This window comes from Oreochromis niloticus, linkage group LG3 (genome assembly GCF_001858045.2).
Source record: "Oreochromis niloticus isolate F11D_XX linkage group LG3, O_niloticus_UMD_NMBU, whole genome shotgun sequence".
NCBI lineage: Eukaryota > Metazoa > Chordata > Actinopteri > Cichliformes > Cichlidae > Oreochromis > Oreochromis niloticus.
The window spans coordinates 27,761,629-27,779,691 of record NC_031967.2 but is presented as its reverse complement, the minus strand read 5'-3'; the positions used below and the strand labels follow the sequence as shown (position 1 = coordinate 27,779,691).

The window sequence follows — 18,063 nt, the reverse complement described above, 5'->3', positions numbered from 1 at the left end:
CAGGTGTATCCATATAAATGGCCCACCCTGTACTTCCTGAGATAACTGGGGAAGTACAGTCTTCCACAGGAGCTGCTAATCCAGTTCTACACTGCGGTCACTGAGTCTGTCCTGTGCTCCTCCATCACAGTCTGGTATGGTGCAGCCACTAAACAGGACAGGAGCAGACTGCAGCGGACTGTACGGGCAGCAGAAAGGATCATCGGCGCCCCCTCTGCCCTCCATCCAGGATCTGTACCTCTCAAGAACCAGGAAATGGGCAGGGAAAATCATTACAGACCCCTCACACCCTGGACACAGACTTTTTGATCTGCTGCCCTCTGGCAGACGGTACAATGCACCCAAATGGAATGCACATTGCAGAGTACATGAATGGGAAGTAGGAATTCCTCCTCTCTATACTTACACTCCTCCCTAACAAAAGCCAAGTCATCATCTCCATATTGTGTGTCCCACTTTTCGAGTTTCATTGGAGTGTACCCAAGTGCACAAGATGTAAAACAACGTATTAGTTTTTTGTAAGCCATTCACCGAGTCCCTGTCAAGATGCCATTCATTTAAGAGACTAATAATTTTTTGAATTTAAATTGTGCTAACTTCAACGCAGTAACATTAAAAATAAAACATATTAGAACTCGTTTTTGTTGGACACAAGAACAACTCAAGCATATTTTTCGGGAGCTGAACTAGGGCTTACAAGTTTGCCGTGCCCCTGGGGACCAGTGCGAGGTTGTGCGGCAGATCCCGGCGTGGAGGGTCCAGACACTCCCACAGCGCAGACTTTGCTATCTACACAGAGCGTTTCTGGTGTGGCAAAAAGAGACAATACAGCGTGTTTCTCTGCTCCCGGTAAGGATGTCTGTTGTAGCCTGCTCTTTATAAATATCTCTTTGATTATTCAAACAGTGTTTAAAATATAACTCGTTTGTTATCCAAAAACATTTTCTCTATGTTACTGATTTAAAATATACATATATATATCACGTTTTTAGCTCAAATAGACTCTTGAGCATATTCATATACAGTGATGGGAATAACGGCGTTACTAATGGCGTTACTTTTTTCAGTAACGAGTAATCTAACTAATTACTATTCCTATTGTTACAACGCCGTTACTGTTACTAAAAAGGAAACGCGGTCCGTTACTATTTTTCAAGAAACAGACGGTTGAAGCTGTGTTCCGCTTACCGCATCTTATATCAGCTGCACGGAAGTAGCTGTAAGTAATCTGTAAGTAATCTGGATGCTGATATTTACCAATCAAATATCGTATTGAGTTTAAAATCTTGTTACTCACGTTTAAAATCCTGAACAACACTGCACCCAGCTACCTCACTGATCTCCTTAATTTGCACACCCCTTGTCGTGCATTAAGATCATCAGATCAATTACTTCTGGCCCAACCTAAGCTTAGACTGAAGACCAGAGGCGATCGTGCCTTTGCTTCAGCTGCACCCAAACTTTGGAATAGCCTCCCTGCTTCTATTCGAGCCTTGGATTCTGTCCAATCCTTTAAATCAAGATTAAAAGCATATCTGTTTGACTTGGCTTTCCTGACCAGTTAACACCCTTTTAATCTTTTAAATTTTAATCTGTTAAATCTTTTATTAGATTTTATTAAATTTATTATTATTTTTTATCAATTTTACTGCTGTTTTTGTCTTAGCAGATTTTGTATTTACCTAAATCTCCTGGTCTGTTAGTGCCTCTATCCTGTCTGTGCTAGTGCCTGATTTGTACCCTGTTATTGATTTATGTTGACTCTACATGTTACTGTGAAGCACTTTGGTGTGCCTTCGGGTTTTTAAATGTGCTATATAAATAAAATTGTATTGTATTGTATTGTATGCTACAGCTTTAAGCAGCTGCGCGCTCCCGCGGACGGCAATCACAATCGCTGTCTAGCACAACACCTGGAGCTCAGGGGGCAAAACAATCGCATGAGTGCTGCTGTTTGACTGAGGAAGAATAGGGCTTTGGAGTTGACGTCACGCCGCGAAGCGCGGCGCCATTTTCGGGGTCTACGAATCAAAAGAGACACTGGGCGTTTATCAATATGCGTACTTGTGCGTACTTGCGTTCTCGTGTACTCGTGATATGTCATCAGTCGGAGACCAAGTACTGTTCCAATTCGAAGTACGCATCAAGCCGAGAACGCGAAAAAGTCCCGGATGTGTGTTCTCGATCCGCCCATTTTATCGAGCATGCATCGGCGTGGACTTGGGACAGCTATATATCCCAGAATGCATTTCGTCCAAAACTCAACAGCGGACTCCCGGCACATCGTTTTCACCCCCCCCCCCCACCCCGCTCGCGGTCTTCTCACTACTCAGGTTAAAGAAACCCCAGCAGCTGTCTATAGTATTGAGTGTCCACTAGAATAGAAATAAAAGTGTTCTAACATCTCACCTGCTTGTTTTTATTAAGGTATGTACACGTATGTACATGTACACTATTTTTATTAATAGAGGTTTCGCTAGTGTGGTTACAAATGATATATAAGTCACTTAGATCACTTCTAAATGTTAATGTTTGGTTTATTTCAGTGTTTTATTTGTTCCTGAGTAAACCGGTTTGGCTGTGATTAAAGTTAAGCTTCATAACATGTTACTCACAGTTACATTAAGAGGGGACGGCAGTAAAAACTCCGGACCTGTGACATCATCACGTACGCTGGTGTTCCGACTGTACAAATCACGAGTCCGTGCTCGCGTACTTGAGAATTGAGAAACGGCCCACGAGTCCGTGCTCGCGTTCTCGGCGGGTACATACTCCCTTGCGTTCTCGGCGAGTACGTACTCACCGAGAACGCGAGTACGTACTCGCGTACTTGGGCATTGATAAACGGCCACTGTGTTGGAACAACGTCGACAAGAATCATGCTTAAAAGCAGCTCCAAAGAAAACGGACGGTATAGAGACAGATTGCGTCCAGAGGCGAAGCAGCGGTACTTAAAAAAAATAGAGTGCATCGCAAATTTGAACCCATATGAAATACGGCAGTGGAGTAAAGACCCAGACAACTTTGGAGAATGGACTGTATAGAGACCGATTGCGTCCAGAGGCGAAGCAGCGGTACTTGCAGAAAATAGCATGCATTGGAAATGTGGACCTGTATGAAACACGGCCGTGGAGTAGAAACCCTGAAGACCAACCGCTACTGACATAGCCTCACATATTTTCGTACCTTATCTGTGCAGTCAGCGAGTACAAGTCGTCATTCAAACAAAGGTAAGTCAGCTCGAGTACTGCGTGTGAAATGCGTTTGATTTTCCCCCAAACATTCAGATTAGTGCAGCATAAATTCATTCATGAGGGGAAATTACAGTGAGAACATGTGGAGGCTGTTAGGTGGATAACATTGTGAGTTCAGTGCATTGATGAGACATTGTCCTGAAGGATTTAGTTATTCTTTATGGTTAAAGAAATTGCAATGATTTATTCATATTTATTATAAATAATTTAAATATACATCTTGCTTCTGTGTTTGTATCCTGTGTCACTAAAAATACATTTTATTTTAATTTTATACATTGATTAATGACCTGCAGAATCTCCTTATCATATTAAGTGTTTCATAATTGTCACTTTATGCTTTCTCCATCTCTAAAGTGATGACATCCTTACATTACATACTTTAGGTTCATTTTCTGCAGGCAGGTTTCTGACAGAGAACAGGCAGATTTAGAATATAACATGCAGCGTTCTATAGATGGATGCATAAAAAAATGAAAAATGACATGTATGTGCTAACTTTCTAAACACTTGTTACATTTATGATAAAGTAGATAAAACACATTTGTGTCGGCCTTGGCTCATAGTTCTTGTCTTTAAATGAACTTTGTCTGTGTGTGTTTCAGGTCCTGCACTCTCAAAGACTGAATGAACCAGCATTGCAGCCATGGGTCACTGTGAGCATCACAGGGAAGGTTGAAGACGCCCACTGCACCTGTATGGCCGGAGGCGTGGAGACCTGCAGCCATGTCGCTGCTCTTCTGTTTAATGTAGAAGCAACAGTGCGGATCTGTGGCACAAGGACTGTTACAGATGAACCTGCATACTGGGTTTTGCCTGGTAATATGACCAAGATACAGCCAGAGGTTGGCCATAAGATAGACTTCTCCTCTTCAGCTGCCCAAAAAAAGGCTCTTGATCAAAACATAAACAGACCATCCGTAGTGAAAGGTAAAAGGAGCCATCCTCAAAAAAGAAAAATCCCACCTGCTACTGTGGAGGAGTTGTCACTGCTATAATGCCATAATGTTTTATCTAGGGGTCTAGATTTATACCTGTAGTGCACTGCCATGTAAATAATTTGCATTTACTGAATATGTACTGACTGAGTACCACTGTTCAAAAATTTAATAAAGAAACAAACTAAGTTTTGCCTCTTTTTTTATTATTAAAACCACTTTATAGAACATCACATCAGTTACAATGTAGAATCCATGTCATTTACAGTTTATAAAAGACAAAATGTTTACATAAAATCATGACAGTGTTTACATAAAAATCACCCACTACTAACATTATTTACTGTATCTTTTGAAAAATAAATACCACTATTTATACAGCAAAAGACTTAAGAATATTTAACAGGAGCAAGTTTCATTTTCCCTGGTTTTACTACAACACTGTTCAACAAACGCAGCAAACCTTCACCATCTTATCCAGAAGGGTCCCCTCTTCACCCTCACATGGAAGAAGTAATCTGATTGGCATGGTGGTATGTTTGAAGCAGGTCCCTTATGTAGCGCTGGAACCCAGTCACGATGTGTTTCATCCATTTCATAGGCTGGTTTGCTGCAATAATGCCAAATAATTAGAAACTCTATAAATAGAAGGTAGTTCTGCAGAATCACTCAGTAGGATGTTTGTTCTACTTTGCTATGACCTCAGAGCGCATCGAAAATAAAACTAATAGGCTATAAAGAGTGATATGAACATATTTAGAACTTACTGGAATGAAAATGTCTGGAGCACCAACAGATATTTGGAGATGGAAGAGAGCTGGATATCAGCTCGTCTCACAGCTGCTATCCAGGCTAGACGCCTTCGTTTGGTAACATCGATACACGAGCTGCCTCATGTTGCTTCCAGGTTGGGAAAGAATGAAAAGATAAACCCTTTTCAAGCTTATTCTCTTGCCGGTCGTGCGATCGAACATTGCAGCCGACCAGACAGCAAATACGAACCATGGCTGTTGTGTGTGCCTTCGCTCCCTTTTCACTTGCGCTAGACCCCCAAAATGGCGGATGGGGCCAAAATCCTTTCCACGCCCACCCCCGTGACATCACACTCCAAAGCCCTATAAAGTAGTCATGGTAAGTCAATCACGTGATCGCTTAAAGACAAAGCAACAAGGTGGCAGTTTTTAAATTGTGTTGATAGGCCACGTAAAACCAGAGTCATGATAAACAATATATACGCGGCGTTTTTTCCTCAATAGTTTCGCCACGTTAGCGCTAGCAAGCACTCTCTCCTTATGAGCAAAAAACCAAAACAAAACAGAACAGGGCAAGTTTTAGGAGTGACGGCGAGAGAGAGAGAGAGAGAGAGAGAGACTGCAGAAAAAGAGAGAGCGAGTTTTGAGACGTGAGATTTGTGACGTTTAGCGGGTTTGGAGTGTGTAGTTAATGTGTTGTCTTGTGTAGTTAGTGTGTACATGGAGTGCAGAATTATTAGGCAAATTGTATTTTTGAGGAATAATTTTATTATTGAACAACAACCATGTTCTCAATGAACCCAAAAAACTCATTAATATCAAAGCTGAATGTTTTTGGAAGTACACTGTAAAAACGATAACTAGTAACTGTTGATTTGAGTAAAGTTTTTAAATTAAACTGACTTAGAAATAAAACTTTCCATTTACAACCTAAAAAAGCTTGTCTGCCCAACAAATTTCTTCCATTGTTGTCCTAACTAAGATTTTCTAGCGAGCATAACAAAGATTATCAACTTTTGAGTAGATTTTTTGAGTCGAGTTGGGAACCATTAGGAAACCCCGTAGGTGACTGGCACACGTGGTCTGAATAAGTTTGAACTAGACATAACGAGCCTGAGCAGACCTGAGCTGTGTGGTTTGTCGATGTGTTCTGAACTGAAAACCTGCTAAGAAAATTTGAACAAACGTGGCCAAAGTTGGATGAAAATTACAATTTTTCGACCATTACGGATTTTACCTGGTCTGAAGTTGGAGTGTATTATTTGGCCATTTTTTGGACAGGTGCGGGAGCTGCTGGCCATTTGCACTAGCAGGTAAGCTAACGACATCTGTTATTAGGATTTTCTACAAGCGCTAGGCTGCATCTTCCTGAGGACCCAGGAGGGTGGAACGAGTAAAGCACTGAAAAAAAGCCAAACAATAACATATTTAAGTCATCTAAGGGACTTGTATGTTATGTTTAAGCTAGCGAAGGACCGCGTGGGGGGTTGAAAATGATATGCCAGGAGTTTGCTGTTCTCGCTGCTCTAGCGAGCCTTGAATGCCCAGCTAGCTATCGAAGCTGGTGGTAACAGACGTCTCCGAAAACGTAGAAGCATTTTTGCAAAAATGTGTTGTCTTAATAAACTGAGCAGATATTTGAAATTTACACAGCTACATTCTCGCCTGAAAATACCTTAAAAGTTTACTTTGTGACCCAGAAAGAGTAATAAGAGTAATATTAAAACTAAGTGGCTGCCGCCATTGTTGGAAACTAGAATCGGCTGGGCCGCGCTATGAATTCTGGCATAGGGTGGGCCACGAAGGATACACCTGACCCATCCTTCAAAGCTGTGGAAAGTATTGAGAGCCTTTTTGTTGGAGTATTGATTTTATGTACAATTCCATGGGTAGACGCGATCTGTACGGTCCGACTTCGCACATGCGCAGTAAGGATCGGGGAGTCCGATCCGTAACTTTTTTTTTTTCTCGTTTTTTTCTACATTATATTGAAATGTTTCATTATTGCAAACATTTTCTCTCAGGCGGAGAGAGGTCGTGGAGTGTCAGCCTATGGTATCTGAGGTCCAGGAGAGATGACCTGCGCTGTTTTCCTCTGAGGTAAGACTGTCCTAATTTGTTTATAATTAAATGATTCAAATTGGGCATGATTTATACTTATATTGAAGTAGTACGGTATTTGCTGGGGTAATGCATTGGCCAACTTTATTATCTTGTGCTACCACTCCAGTCAAGGCCCTTGCCAGTGTTATATTGAAATCCTTACCCTGAACATTTCTGCCAGTACAAGAAAAGAGTCCCCATGCTAAATCGAAATTGTGAAACAGAAAGGCAATCTCATAATTTTGACTTAGCATGTTTTTTGTTTTTTTTTCTTTTTGTGCTAAAAAATAGAACTTCTATAGACTGCGATGGTTAGGGAAAGAATACTAAGGCAGGTCACAGAATCTGATTGGTCACAGATTTTGGTGCAACTTAGAGCATAATATGTATTTTCATACTGATACTGTGTTTTGTGGGGGGGGGTTCTATTCCTGTGCATTCATGAGAGATTTTTGAAGTAGGTTTTGCTGTTGATAACACAATCAGGCATATAACATGGTGCAGACTGTCCAAGACAGCTACCCAGGAATTTTCTGTGCTGAATAAATGACAATATTTTGGTGAATGTGTTGTTTAGATATCTGAAAAATTTCATCGGATCACAAGCAAAGACCTCCTGGGGACCTTCAATGCATCCCTTGACAAATTTGTGCCTGGCCTGCTGAAACTGTACTGGTCTAAGAAGGGAGTTCTTTGTGAGGAGATGGAAGACCTCCTGGATAAACTTGATGAACAGGTGAGTGAAGTGCTCCTTTATCTGACATTTTTAGAAGAGTATACTTTTCTCTTAACAGAAACTGAAAAAGATGTTGGCTTCAAACAAAACACATCAGTGGATATGTCAGTAAAAATGAATGTCATCAGTCATTGCTTTGTTCTTATTTGGCAGTATTTTATTTAATTTGTTGTTGTTTTTTTTCGGGGGGGGGGGGGGGGGGGTTGTACGTTTTGCTTGTTGCTGGGTCTGACCTGTGCTTTACTTTCATTACTATGAGATTGATTTTGCATTGTGTATAGTACACCATGTTACTTCACTAATTGAAATTCTTGTTTTCCACTGAATACTCTTCAGACATCCAACATTGTGTCCAACGGGCACTGAGAGGCCTGCCCTTTTTCCTCGAGAGAAGATGCAACAGAGGTTTTCCCGAAGTGCTTAGTAAGTACAAAAAAGTAATGCAAGTAAAACTCATTGCTATGAGATGTTTTTAAAGGATGGGTTAATCCAAAATGGAAATGTACACTTCCTCAGTGCAGTCCAGATAATTTTATAGTGGATTTGCAGTTGTCATAACTCTCACTCCTTTTTTTTTTTCTGCTGAGCAGCAGCTGGGCATTGTTGGTGGTTGTTCCATAGCAGAAACTATTTTTGTACAAAACTCACAAGGTGGCATTAATTAAAGGAAAATAAGCTTTTTCTTCTTAAAACCTCCATGAGTCAAACGACCAGCATGGTATAGAGGTTAAAGTTAAAATCTTTAGAAATTTGTTTTGTCTTTAGTTTTTCTTAGCTTTCAATAATTCATATTTTACTTTTCTTCAGGACACTGAAGGACATTTTGGAACCAGTGTTGAATGGTGCATCAGTTGCCATCCTCACCAATCCTACAAGATGACGATGCTGATACGTCTGTGCGAGAACATGCAGTTGTGTTGGAAGGGGACATCGTGCTACATAACATTCCCGATCTCTCTATTTCCCTGGCATACCTCTTTGGCCTTCTGTATGCCCTCAACATTGATTATCCAAAGCAGATGAGTTTTACCTTTGAAGCAATTCCCATCTTATTTTGACCTGGTCGGACAATATGAAGGTGAAGTGGATAAATCATTATTCGAAATGTAAATTTTAGTCAGATGAATCTGTATTGTTGAGAATATATGGTGAAAATTTGTCTTGTAGTATTTTAAAAGATTTGTTATAGTGTTAGTTTCCTCTTCGTTGATGGTAACATTTCTAATAACTTTTAACTTCCATAGTTCATCATAGTAAGCCTGTGTAACATGTCAATGTCTGGGTGCACTACCCTATTTAATGTGCAATAGTTATGTTCAGCTTTTACAAGACGGTCAGGGTGTGTGTGCGTGAATTATTAAGTTACTGGACACTTTTCTTTTTTTGTTCTGGACTCTGGAATTTTGACGTCTCTGCTGGGGTGCTCAAAGCACTCAAAAGAAACTGGCAACATGTTTTTGTTTCTTTGTTATTTCTATTCTTTCTTTCTTTTTGTTTTTTTAACAGAAATTCACCCTACTACCCATGACATTCTGAAATGTACTGAAAAGACTGTTGAACAAAATAAATAAGCTTTTAGATAACATTGAATTGTGCTTTGTTTTATTCTATATCTATTAAGTGTTTTATCAAGTATAATAACAGCATACATTTTCCTTTGTTTATATAGGTAAATTTTCAACTCACTGGAGTAAGAATTGTATGATTACTCAACAAGAATATCTGTGTTTGGTGAAGGCAGAAATACATGGTATTGAAACCAGAATTTCTTCGTTAGACTTCCAGGATTATCCTAATTAGGTGAACAAGAAGATCCAAGTTGGCAGAACTTGTAAATCTTAGTTAAGTCAACAACAGTTGGCAAAAGTTGAGAAAACTCAAAAATCTCTTGCATCATGTTGCCTTGAAATTTTACGTTTTCTCAACTTTTTCTTTTTTACAGTGTAGTTTTTAGTTTGTTTTTAGTTTTAGCTATTTTAGGGGGATATCTGTGTGTGCAGGTGACTATTACTGTGCATAATTATTAGGCAACTTAACAAAAAACAAATATATACCCATTTCAATTATTTATTTTTACCAGTGAAACCAATATAACATCTCCACATTCACAAATATACATTTCTGACATTCAAAAACAAAACAAAAACAAATCAGCGACCAATATAGCCACCTTTCTTTGCAAGGACACTCAAAAGCCTGCCATCCATGGATTCTGTCAGTGTTTTGATCTGTTCACCATCAACATTGCGTGCAGCAGCAACCACAGCCTCCCAGACACTGTTCAGAGAGGTGTACTGTTTTCCCTCCTTGTAAATCTCACATTTGATGATGGACCACAGGTTCTCAATGGGGTTCAGATCAGGTGAACAAGGAGGCCATGTCATTAGTTTTTCTTCTTCTATACCCTTTCTTGCCAGCCACGCTGTGGAGTACTTGGACGCGTGTGATGGAGCATTGTCCTGCATGAAAATCATGTTTTTCTTGAAGGATACAGACTTCTTCCTGTACCACTGCTTGAAGAAGGTGTCTTCCAGAAACTGGCAGTAGGACTGGGAGTTGAGCTTGACTCCATCCTCAACCCGAAAAGGCCCCACAAGCTCATCTTTGATGATACCAGCCCAAACCAGTACTCCACCTCCACCTTGCTGGTGTCTGAGTCGGACTGGAGCTCTCTGCCCTTTACCAATCCAGCCACGGGCCCATCCATCTGGCCCATCAAGACTCACTCTCATTTCATCAGTCCATAAAACCTTAGAAAAATCAGTCTTGAGATATTTCTTGGCCCAGTCTTGACGTTTCAGCTTGTGTGTCTTGTTCAGTGGTGGTCGTCTTTCAGCCTTTCTTACCTTGGCCATGTCTCTGAGTATTGCACACCTTGTGCTTTTGGGCACTCCAGTGATGTTGCAGCTCTGAAGTATGGCCAAACTGGTGGCAAGTGGCATCTTGGTAGCTGCACGCTTGACTTTTCTCAGTTCATGGGCAGTTATTTTGTGCCTTGGTTTTTCCACACGTTTCTTGCGACCCTGTTGACTATTTTGAATGAAACGCTTGATTGTTCGATGATCACGCTTCAGAAGCTTTGCAATTTTAAGACTGCTGCATCCCTCTGCAAGATATCTCACTATTTTTGACTTTTCTGAGCCTGTCAAGTCCTTCTTTTGACCCATTTTGCCAAAGGAAAGGAAGTTGCCTAATAATTATGCACACCTGATATAGGGTGTTGATGTCATTAGACCACACCCCTTCTCATTACAGAGATGCACATGACCTAATATGCTTAATTGGTAGTAGGCTTTCGAGCCTATACAGCTTGGAGTAAGACAACATGCATGAAGAGGATGATGTGGACAAAATACTCATTTGCCTAATAATTCTGCACTCCCTGTAGAGCTCTGACTTTTTGTCAGCCTGGCTACAGTGTTGAAGAGAAACCTGGGGTTGTTCTTATTTTCTTCAATCAGTGACGAATAATAAGATGTTCTGGCTTTGCGGAGGGCTTTCTTATAAAGCAACAAACTATTTCTCCAGGCTAAATGATGATCCTCTAAATTTGTGACACGCCATTTCCTCTCCAGCTTACGAGTTATCTGCTTTAGGCTACGTGTTTGAGAATTATACCACGGAGTCAGGTACTTTGTCTGTTTTGTTCCTTGATATCTTCCAGTTGTACTTCAAATTTCTTCTCAAGTCCCAGAATGGCTTCAAAAATAGTTTTATTGGAGATATCATCTTCCTTCTCTGAAGATTTTGTTCTTTTCTCCTCTGGCGGTTGTTTTGATGGAGTTGGCAGCACCGAGTCTGCTCCCCGTTCTCGCTTGTTTGGGCCCACGTTGGCAGTTTCAGTGCTAGCATAGCCATGGTCACTGACTTTAGCATGCGAAGACGTCTTAACATTGGAGTTTGATGGCACAAATTGCAGCTTTGCATTCTTAATAATCTTTTGGGCATCCATAGTTATAAGTCGAGTGGAAGGAGAATAAAGTTACTTAGCAAGTTTTGCGGTCTTTCGGAGCTCCTGAAAAAACACGACTGTTCAAGCCGCCATCTTGGTGCCTCCACCAGGAACCCCTCCCTCTCTGATCAGAATTATCCCCCCAGGAACCACCCCTCCTTTTTTTCCCCACCAGATGCAATTAGTCACACATGGAATCGATTAGACACTTCTGGAGTACCCCCCTCCCGTCACCGGATGTAATTTGTTGCGCATATGGATCATATTACATACATCTGAAATCGATTAGTCACTTCCGGAGTACTTCCGGTAAGGTCAAAAGGTCAAGACTAGGGTCATTTGGCGGCGATGGCGGCGCACACTGTTGCAGCGGCTTACGGCTCTCCATCTCAGTACTCCTTTTTTTTGTTTAGTTTGCTTAGTTTGTATGTCCTTCTTATTTTTTTCTGCACTATCGGCTCTGCTTTCAAAGTTTGCTACACCCGCCAGAGCCTCATAGACATCGGTGACCAGCATCAAACATCTGTTTCACTGGACTTACTTCGCACGCACAACATCCCAGATCACATAGCGACACCACCGGGCTCCCCGTGGATTGTTATCGGGACTAGGCGGAGGCGCAGAATGAGGGAGAGGAAGCAAAAGCGGGGCTGTAGGTCCGGCATTATGCTGAGGCTAAAAAACAAACCACACAAGCCACCTCTGCCGAGCCTCTATCTCTCCAACGCCAGATCCCTCGTGCAAAAAACGGATGACCTGGAATTACACCCAGATAGCAAGGAAACATTGAAACAATGTTGAGTCAATATCAGGCGACGTCATTGAAGCAACGTTGAAGTGTGACGTTGACCCAACATCACTCTTGCACCCATTTTTAACGTTGAAACAACGTCAGGTTTTGATGTTGAATCAATATTGAAACCTGACATTGATTCGACGTTATATTTTCGAATACTGTTGACATTGAAACAATGTCAGATTCTGATATTGAAACACTGTTGAGCTATGGTGTTAATTTTCCACCTCTTTTGCACAGTTGCTTTTTATTGAAAAAAAAAACAAAACAAAAAAGGTCAATAGACATGTATCATTTGCAAAATACTTTATTAAAAGACAAAGTTTCCTATTTACATTTCTATGTTTCACGTCACTTTTTATTATTTACTCCGGGATGGGGATGGATGATGTGCGTCCTGCGCGCCACCCGTACGATCTGGAGCATATCTGAGCCATTTCTGGACTGCTTAAGCAAAGACCAACTCAGACATAGAGTTCGCCCCTACCTGCTGCGCCAGGCCATCTAGGACAAAAATAGACACACACACACAAAAAAAAAACAAAGACAAAAAAAAGGGAATTAGAGCACATGAATAAGCTCTTGTTAATTGTCTTCAGCAGGGAGAAAGTATGTAAACTCCTAGGCTGATAAACATGAAAGTCACCAGGCGGAAATCAGCAAACTGCCGCATTTGATTCCCAAAGAGCTATAAGCTGAAAATGTGATATGTCTTAGCATGGTGTGCCGTGTATCCTTTAAAAAAAAAAAGAAAAAAGAAAACATGGGGTCCTCGGGCTGTACAAAGTGTACAACCCAAGGACAAAACAAGCCGAAGACCAAAGACTCCATCTCCAGATTAACCGGACATGAAAGTCTTGTTATTAAGAAAGACAAAGTAATATAGCAAAAAACAGACATAGGAAATGTGAAACGCACCCAGCACATCAATTGATCCCTTTATTGTTCACTTTAGGCTCATAAAACTACAATAAACAGTAAAACTTACCAAATATGCATCTGCACAGCGCTGTCTCTTTAAATGCCCTTTTTTGCTTTGTCTGGTCCTTGGTTTTTTCCCCTGCCCAGTTGAGTACAGAGGCCAGCTCCTTTGTAATGGCATAAACCATTACACGGCGGACTCGCACCTCCAGTGTGGTCCAGCAGCACCAATCAACGCAAAGCGTCTCACCTATAGACACATTTTAAGAGATGGAATTAGCATGTCTCATGTCTTAAATGTGTATGCAAGTGCTTGTGTGTTTACTTCATGTAATTGATGATAGAAACATGTCATTTAGTTTTCCCTAAAGCCTGATTTTCAAGTCATACAAAGAATAAACCAAAGTATTGGCAGTACAATGTATTTCTATTCCCTTTTGTTGGATATTCATTTGTTAGTTCTTGTAACTGCTAAAAGTGTTTACTAGTTTTTGCCTGTCACATATATTTGTTATACCATGTAAACTGTGAAATTCCAAGATTTTCAAACTTGCCTTGTAATAGTGGCCTCACAGAGTCTCTGGAATCTACAGAAAAAAAAAATCACAACAAGATGACATTCAGGAGTATAAATTGGGGGTTTTTTTTAGATAAGAGTACAATGACATTGTGATGCAGCTTTAAAACTTTTTTAAAAGCATACCATCTATAGGGAAGACATCAGACTCTGCATGCTGGCGAGATCGCAAAGCTGTGTCGGTTTGTGCCGGAGTGGCGAAAGGTGCCGGAAGCTGGGTGGGGCATTATGATGGTTGCTATCAGTGGGCTGGGGGGCAGACTGGAGTGATGAGGGCTGTTTAGAAAAAGATAATTTTTTAAGTATTTAAGAATACAGACAACTTGTCAAAAAAAGTTTCCTTGTGTCAGACACAGATATGTACACAGACACTAGACAGTATTATATTACCTGGTATTTTCACTCGAGGGGCCTGGGGAAACCGTTTTTTTGTAGGTTGCTCATCCTCTGAGTCCGTATATGTGTACAGGGGATTTGGTCTAAAGAAAAGAAATTAAAAACGGTCTTAAGTAATTGTAAATATGCTTTTGGCATATTGTTTCCTAAAGTTAGTTTGATTTCTAACAACACACACAGGAAACAGAGACGTGCAAGAAGGTACAGTATACAATGAATTTTTGAAGTGCACAAGTGTACACGACTTTGCATTTTTAAAAAGTTTACAAACTTCCACTTTTTGGACTATATTATGTGGTGATATTGCAGTATGCAAGCACCACAGATATGTATAAAAGACAAGATCATAAATTCTTAACAATCAAAGATATGTTTGTGAATAAAAGGGTTTTACTTGTGCTTTCTTTTAAGATTGGTCTGGGTTTCTTCTTCGGACTGAAGGTCAGACGTATCACAGCGTTCACGTGGATATCTCTGAAGACTGCGTTCTGCTTCGTGAAATGTGCCTGGAAATACAAACACAATGTACGGCCAGACATAAATTACGTGTGGACAAAAGGTGCAAACGCATAGAAAAATCAGCGTTTTCAAAAATACGCTGGTACGTGTGGACGTAGCCTTATTCATTATACAAGGCACAAACAGAAAGTCATGTACGCGTGCAACGTAAAGTTAGGTCAGCGTGCAACGTACAGTCACGTGGGCATTCAAACTGAGTCTAAAGTTTTCGTGTGCGAATTGAAACGAGTGCTCTCCAATCATCAAAAGTAACAAAGTCATTGAACACGTTTATACAGTTAACTTTACGTTTATCAATCATATATCACAGATTTAGAATTTTTTGTAGTACTAAGCAACTACAGAGCGAAAGTCTGGGTCAAGCGCCGAGGCCACGGCAAGAACAAAGGAAAACTCGAAGCGTTAAAGCTAGCTTTGTAAGGGAATATAACGAAGAAATTATGAAACGAAAATGTTTTCTTTGTTGATATACTTTGTTCGCAGTGCAATTTATTTGTTGCCGGATTGTAAGAGGTAGACACAATTTCGGGCTCGTAAATAACAGTAAAAAACTTGTTAATGTACAACATTAACGAGTTTTTTACTGTTATTCAAATGCAAACATGGAAATAACGAGTAGGAAAAAAAAATCATTCATTCTTACCTTATACTAATCGTGGTGCAGGCCAGTGCAGTGCATGAACTGATGCCTTCTCCGGTCAATTGCGCTGAGAGTAAATCAAATGTCCCGCTCTACTGTAGAAGACAATGAATACCTGGGGGGATGTACCAATGTGAGAGGGGTGCTGCGGAATAGTCCAAGTGATCGCTGCTTTAATTTCCCGGTCAACTATACATAAATTGCACGTAGACACGATTTTTTTTAAAGCTGGTGAACTAGACCAAGTCATTGATAACAAATGAACAATAAATCTACTTTCTCTGGTACTTTATACCCGATCAGTTGCAGTGCAATTTAATGCTCAACTACAAATCGATGGTTTTTGATGGTGACCGGAGCCGAATGATCGTCAACTATAAATAGACGTTTTCTCGACGTTGTTGTTGTCACCTGGTCGACTACAAATAGATCAAATATCAATGACAAAAAAACAACGGTGAATCAACATCGTTACAACGTCTCTATAGTAAGACCGTCGGTTTACCACAGTATTTCAATGTTGTTACAACATTGGCATTTCAACCCCGACCATATACGACAGTTTGGATGAAAAATCAACATAGATTCAATGTCGTCTTGCTATCTGGGCAACTAGTGGGAAATCGCTATGTTCATGACTGCTGTGCCTTGATCATCACCGAAACCTGGCTTCACCTGGGAATACCCGATGCCAGCGTGCAGCTAGCAGGCCGCACTCTGCTCCGCTGGGACAGGACAAAGGACTCCGGTAAGAGCGGGGGGGAGGGCTCTGTATTTACGTGCATGAAAGCTGGTGCAACAACGGGACAATTATAAACAGTCACTGCTCCCCGAACCTCGAGTACATGTCAGTAAGATGCCGGCCTTTTTTTCTACCGAGAGAGCTAACAGTAGTGATCATCACGGATGTCTACATTCCACCCGATGCCAACGTAAACACAGCGCTCTCTATCCTGCTGAACACCATTAACGAACAGCAGCAGGCCCACCCGGATGGTGTTCACATAATTGCAGGTGACTTTAATAAGGCCAACATAAAGACTGTACTCCCAAAGTTCTATCAGCATGTCAAATGTCCCACCAGAGGAGAAAACACTCTAGATCATGTTTACTCCAACATCAAGCATGCATATAGAGCCATACCCCTCCCCCACCTCAGTCAGTCCGACCACCTCTCCCTCCTGCTCCCTCCAGCCTACACCCCCCTCAGGCGCAGTGCCAGGCCCACCACAAAGACTGTTACAACCTGGCCGGAAAATGCTTAGTCCAAACTACAGGACTGCTTCACAGAGACAGACTGGGACATATTTGAACACCAGGGCCTAGAAACTTTCACAGGATCAGTACTGGACTACATCAAGTTCTGTACTGCATATGTGACAGTGGACAAAAGCATTCGGGTTTTCCCAAACCAAAAACCCTGGATGACCAGCCAGGTCCGCTCACTCCTCAAAGCCCGTGATGCCGCCTTCAGGTCAGGTGACAGAGCTCTGTACAGGGCTGCTCGAGCTGACCTGAAAAGGGGGATTAAAAAAGCCAAGTCAGACCACAAAAGGAACATCGAGTCCCACCTGTCCAGCAACAACACACGGGAGGTGTGGCAGGGAATGCAAGACATCATCAACCACAGAGGCAGCACTGCGAAAACAGAAAACCTGAGTGTGCAGCTGGCAGAGGAAATAAACAGCTTCTTCGCCCGCTTTGAAACACCACAACAGCAGCACCCATCTGCCTCAGCCCTGCTCCCATCCTCATCCTCACCCTCACCTGGTTCCTGCACCGCTCCACTCACTGTAACGGAGCACGATGTCAGACGTGTGCTCCTAGCAGTGAACCCCAGGAAGGCGGCCGGTCCAGACGGAGTACCTGGCAAGGTACTAAGAGCATGCGCACACCAGCTCACCCTCATCTTCACCAGACTCTTCAACCTCTCACTGGATCAGGCAGCCATCCCATCCTGTCTAAAATCAGCCACAATCATCCCAGTGCCGAAGAAGTCTCCCATCTCCAGCCTGAATGATTACCGCCCTGTGGCCCTCACACCGGTAATCATGAAATGCTTTGAGAGACTAGTCCTTCAGCACATCAAGGATTACCTCCCCCCAGAATTCGACCCCCACCAGTTTGCATACCGGGAAAACAGATCCACAGAAGACGCCATTGCCACAGCCCTCCACGCTGTGCTGAGTCACCTAGAGCAGCGGCAGAGCTACGTCCGAATGCTCTTTGTGGACTATAGCTCAGCCTTTAATACAATCATCCCGGACATCCTCATCACCAAACTGGTCACTCTTGGCCTCCCTCCTCTCACATGTGCCTGGATAAAAGACTTTCTCACAAACCGGCCCCAGACTGTAAGACTCGGCCCTCATCTCTCCTCCACTCGCACACTGAGCACCGGCTCCCCACAGGGCTGTGTGCTGAGCCCCCTCCTGTATTCTCTCTACACCCACGACTGCAGTTCGACCCACAACAACAC

General features: G+C 41.8%; 1 protein-coding gene and 1 long non-coding RNA gene across 2 annotated transcripts in view; one reads left to right on the top strand and one right to left on the bottom strand.

Annotated features, from left to right (window-relative positions):
• Window positions 1-18,063, bottom strand: part of si:cabz01007794.1 (mucin-5AC) — a 67,295-nt gene that overhangs the window by 40,089 nt on the left and 9,143 nt on the right. The window lies entirely within an intron of this gene.
• On the top strand, window positions 7,512-8,160 carry LOC112846498 (uncharacterized). Its single transcript, XR_003219505.1, has 2 exons — window positions 7,512-7,783; window positions 8,120-8,160. It is a non-coding gene; the product is annotated as an uncharacterized LOC112846498 (long non-coding RNA).